The 5,545-nt window shown below is 42.9% G+C and overlaps 2 pseudogenes; one reads left to right on the top strand and one right to left on the bottom strand.

Moving 5' to 3' along the window:
• Positions 1 to 245: 245 nt before the first annotated feature.
• Positions 246 to 1,082, top strand: LOC114106263 (actin, cytoplasmic 3-like; annotated as a pseudogene).
• An 898-nt stretch (positions 1,083 to 1,980) lies between these two features.
• Positions 1,981 to 4,781, bottom strand: LOC114106270 (protein ITPRID2 pseudogene; annotated as a pseudogene).
• Between the last annotated feature and the right edge of the window lie 764 nt (positions 4,782 to 5,545).

Here is a 5,545-nt window from a genome sequence, read left to right as displayed (position 1 = left end):
GAAATCACTAAGCTCATCACTGACAATGGCTCCAGCATGTGCAAAGCTGGCTTTGCTGGCAATGACGCCCTCAGGGCTATGTTCCCCTCCATCACCGGGCGTCTCCACCACTAGGGTATGATGGTGGACAGGCCCAGAGCAAGCTCAGCATCCTGACCCTGAAGTACCCCATGGAGCACAGCATTGTCACCAACTGGGATGACATGGAGAAGATCTGGCACCACACCTTCTACTATGAGCTGCATATGGCCCATGAGGAGCACGGGGTGCTGTTGACTTAGGCACCCCTGAACCTCAAGGCCAACAGAGAGAAGATGACTCAGATCATGTTAGAGACCTTCAACACACTGGCATATATGTGGCCATCCAGTTCGTGCTGTCCCTGTATGCCTCTGGGTGCACCACTGACATTGTTATGGACTCTGGTAACTGGGTCACCCCCATAATGCTCATCTGTGAGGGCTATGCCCTTCCCCATACCATCGTGCGTCTGGACCTGGCTGGTCAGGACCTGACAGACTACCTCATGAAGATTCTGACAGAACATAGCTATAGCTTCACCACCACAGCAGAGCAGGAGATCGTGTGTTACATCAAAGAAAAGCTGTGCTATGTTGTCCTGGACTTCAAGAAGGAGTTGGCCACTGCTTCATCCTCTTCCTCCCTGAGAAGAGCTATGAGCTGCCCCACAGGAAGGTGATCACCATTGGTAATGAGTGGTCCTGGTGTCCAGAGGCAGTCTTCCAGCCCTCTTTCCTGGGTATGGAATCCTCTGGCATCCACAAGACCACCTTCAACTCCATTATGAAGTGTGATATCAACATCTGCAATGACCTCTATGCCAACACTGTGCTGTCTGGTGGCTCCACCATTTATCCAGGCATCACTGACAGGATGCAGAAGATCACAGTCTGGCACCCAGCACCATGAAGATCAAGATTATTGCTCCCCCTGAGCACAAGTACTCTGTGTGGATTGGCAACTCCATCCTGCCCTCACATTCTACTTTTCAGCATCTGTGGATGAACAAGCAGGAGTGCACTGAGTTAGGCCCTTCCATTTTCCACCGCAAATGCTTCTAGATGGACTGAGAAGGTTCTGGGCACCTACTGCATAAACAGATTATTATTGTTGTTGTTGTTACTTTTCACATTTATTTAACACATATAAGCTAAATAGGAAACCATTTTCCTTTTTCTTTCATAAAAACAAAGAGTTTTGACTGGCTAAAACCGAATTCAAATAATTTATATATGAGGAGAACAAATCTAAATTACTTCCATTTGGAAAAAACAAGAAACCAGCGTATTCATTTCTACCCATTCAAGTCAGAGGCCCCATTATTTTGACAATATTATGTAGCCTAAAACACAGAAGAAGAAACATCTCCTTATAAGAAATCTGGACAATGCAAAAGTACATAGCATTTAACATAAGGCAAATATCCAAAAGAAAAATAATATGTAAGCTGTAATAAAATTAAATTTGTTTGGGGTAAAGCAATGAGGTTTACAGTGTAAGAACATTGAGCAGTTGTAGGTAATTCTAACCTACTGCTATCAGTAGCCTCTTCAAGAATTAAGAGCAATTTTTACAACAGAACAGTTTGTTTTCTTGGAAGTGACACTAATTAACAGCAGTGAAGGAAAAATCATTGGTTGCTTCAAACTCTCATAAAATGAATCAGTTATTGCATAGTAAATACCTCAGAGAGAATAGTGTTGTAAGAAGCTAGTCTGAAGAAGTACGTTATGTATAAACTGGTTATGTCTGGAAGCCTTCAAGTTTTATAATTAATTCTACATAGAGAATCAATTGGAAAAATATCAACATACAAATAAATATTAGGCCTTTCCAAATTGCTACAGTTTTGAGAGATTAAAAAAATAAATAATCAGCATAGTGCCTAGTTTCTATGTATATTTTTTGGAAAGATACACAGAGGGGAAATACATAGCACATTGTATATAGTAGCCCAGCTCAGCAGACAGTATCTTCTGAAGTACAGATAACACCTCCACCAGTGTATATCATTGATAACACAAATAGTCATAACTATAGGATCCATGCCAACCTAAAAATTTCACTTAATGATTATCTTGCTTAGGATTAGATGCTGTACTTGAAGATACTGCTGCTAAAAGTCAACTTACAATTTCCCTTCTGATTTCCCCAACAATTGACTCTTTAATCTCCCACATGACTTGCTGCAACTTGTTCTGCTCCACATTTCTATGCATTTCTTCAGGCATTAGGGGGAGTTTTCCAGACCCTTCTTCCACTTCAGAGTTAGGTCCTACAACCCATGAGGCTTCTTCTTTGGCTACTCCAACTTCTTCAGAACTCTCCAACTCTGGAGGCATCTGCACAGAGTCGGAAGGCACTCCAGTTCTTCTGTTAGCATGAGAGGGACCAGAACACACAGAAGATGACTCTGATTATCTACCACAACCTGCACAAGCAGTGGAGTCAGGGTCACTCCGCATGAATTGTGCTGGCACCTGAAAGATCACACAAACACAGAAATATCTTTTTTGGGGGTCAGGGATGGCTCTGAGACCTAAGCTCCCACACTGGAGGAAAGAGGAGCAAAAGAGGCAAGAGAGTGAGTGCACCCTAAACCCCTGTTTTTATTTAGGGGAAAGACATTTGATAGAAAATTCTACCCAAATAAGGCAAAGGATTGTGTTACAGCAAACACAGGGGTGTAGCCCAATCCCAGAGCTGTACTTTCTTGCCAAGAGAAGGTGAAGCCCACCTGTCTCGCACTGTGTGCAATGCCAGCTCCACACTCCCATTACTCAAGGCTAAGGGGGCGTGCTCAGCTCCTGTTCAGGGCAGCCCCTCACCCCCACCCCGACATCTGATGTTGAGTAGGAGAAAACTGATTCTGAGCTTTCTCCAGTAGGGAGTTCATATCCCACTTCTCCAAGTTCCAGGCCCAATTCAGACTTCAAGTACAACTGTTCTCATATCAGTTCAGTGACTGGTTCCATTACATAAAGTGGAGAAGGAAATGACAAATTATCAGGGATTCTACTGCCACACATTCAAACAAGTGCTGAGGAGTGGAAAGGAGAAGACACCTGCACAGCCTGAAGCTGTCCATTCAGGTCCAACAAGCAGTCCTGAAGTTCCATTCGGATTGAATTTCTCAAACCCTGCAGCTGATCAACTTCATATCTTTCCTCCTCAGTTATGTGGTGACTTAAACCTTGGTTTGCTGATGCAGCAATGCCAACTCTAAATCCATCATTTGTGTTCTAAACAAATTCAGGCTTCTCCTCATTACTTGAAGCTCCTGAAAAGTATTTTCATAAAGATGTAGAACAGATGATTTCTAAGTACTACATGGAAGAGCAGCAAAATCAGGTCCTCTCATCACAGGGTACCATGAAAGTTTCTGCAGTGAGTTTCTAATATCATGCAACACTCTTTGAAACTGCATTTCTATGGCAGAAGGAGGATTCACAGAGCACACTCAGTAAGGGTAGGCAACGTATCTGGGTGAGTAAGGACACCTGATAGGTGAGGCAAAGGCACTGCAGATGGTACCTGAGATGTTGGGAAAACTGTGTGTGCTCAGAGTTCTCATGTGCTCACACAGGGGCCTTTCCTGCCCCTGAGAGTAGACAGAGTGAAGGGAGAGGTGGACTGAGATATCTATGCTGGGATGAATTGTGAACAGGCAGGAGTCCTTCCATGATGGCATTCCTCCAACCTGGTCACCTCACTCTGGGTGGCTTCTTCTTTCTTCAGATGATGAAGAGATGAAAATGGTAGATTTAACCAAAGACTGACTGTCATGCTCAGTCACCACTTTATCCCCTTCCTGTTCCTCTTTGGGTGTGTATTTATTAGCTGAAGGAAGGTGGGCTGTAGCTGGTCTTTTTCCCTGGTGACAACTGGACATTGACAGAGGACACAACCCTTACTGGGCTCAATAAAGTTGTTGGTAAAGACTGAGACCTTCTTGGAGGATAGCCAGCTTTTGCAAGCAAGTATCTTTGTTTTAAAAAAGATCTTTTGATTTTATCAGGTTACGCCCTAATCTTTGATTAGACAGAGTTACAAACTTTAATTTGTGCTCTTTGCAAAGCTATATTAAATCTGTCCACAGAAGAAGGAGGCCCTACTGTATTTTCAGAGCTCGTATCACTGCATTTTGCTTCAATGGAAGCCAGCAGTTTCAGAATATGGTGTGTGGTGTACTGGGCAAATTCACATCACTTTCACCACTTGTTTCCCTCATGAGCTCTACTGTTTGTGCTGAAGACAAATCCTCTTCTGTTTTGGTACTTTCAGCAATGTGATCCTCTGGACTACAGATGGACTGCATATTTCTGGTATTCTCAACAGTCCCACATTCAGCAACTGTTGCTGCCCTGGCTCTTCGTTCCTGAAGAGGGGTAAGAGATTCCTCCTCTGACTCATTGAAATAAGGTTGATCTTGCGCTATTGATGTAACAAGGTCCTCACCAAATGATGTGACTGTTGTCTCACTGTCACAACTATCGGCACTATTCCCCATGGCTTGCAGGGACTCATGAGTGGAATCTTTGGCAAAACCATTGCTATCAGAATGCTGACTTGCAAGTACATAGCAGATTATCTCTTCTGGACTTAGAGAGACCTAGCTCATAAGTGGACAGAACATGAGGAGCTTCTCCTTCTATACTCTGAACATCTTCCATTTCAAAGGAGTCCTTCTGCTATTTCATTATATTTCTTATGGATGGGATCATCAGTGGAGCACAAGGCTCTTTTTCAAGTGCAGACATAGGGACATTTTACAGCTCACTGTGTTTGGACATGTTGAAATCACCACCTGAATCTTTGAAGCTTGTATCTGATGTCAGCACTGGATCGTAGAACTTGTTGCTGATTTGGACCTTGTATTCAAGTTCATTGTTCCCTTGGTCTATGTTTAACGCCCTGGGCATGTCTTTGATTTAAGCCCTTAGTCCATGTGGCTTGGTCACCTGGTGCCTGAGGTGAAAGCATGCATACAGGAGAGAAGTCTGTGGCTTAGAGAATCTGAGACCACAGCAGTGATCTCTGCAGGGTATTGATGTGTCCGCTGACAGATTGTTACAGGATTACTTGAGCTGGCAAGAATTCCTGGATTAGTTGACACTTCTTGCTGGTCTAATGGGGTGGGAAAGTCCCAGCCTTAGGGCCTTGTTTCCATTCTCACCAATGTTTTCCCGCCTGGCCCACCCATTGGTTATTACTTGCCTTGAGTTGGAAACGGTTTGCATTTACACCTGTAAATTTATTCATTTTAAATTATGTAAGTTTTTTGTGTGTATATATTCAAATATTTACGAGATGACAAATTTTTGGTTTTCTACTGTTATATGAGTTTCCTCAATATATAAAACCTACAAAGATTATATATTGAAAGAGAAAAGACAGTGAGTGACCAAAGGAACAAAGGAAAATTTAGAGACAGTTCAACACATATGTAATGTTGCTAGATGTCAAAAGTTGTGGGAGGAAGAGAAATATTCAATATGTTAAACTAGAAAATGAGCTATAAGTA

The sequence above is a fragment of the Marmota flaviventris genome, chromosome 16 (assembly GCF_047511675.1).
Source record: "Marmota flaviventris isolate mMarFla1 chromosome 16, mMarFla1.hap1, whole genome shotgun sequence".
In the NCBI taxonomy this organism is placed as follows: domain Eukaryota; kingdom Metazoa; phylum Chordata; class Mammalia; order Rodentia; family Sciuridae; genus Marmota; species Marmota flaviventris.
This window is presented reverse-complemented; position numbering and strand designations above follow the sequence as displayed.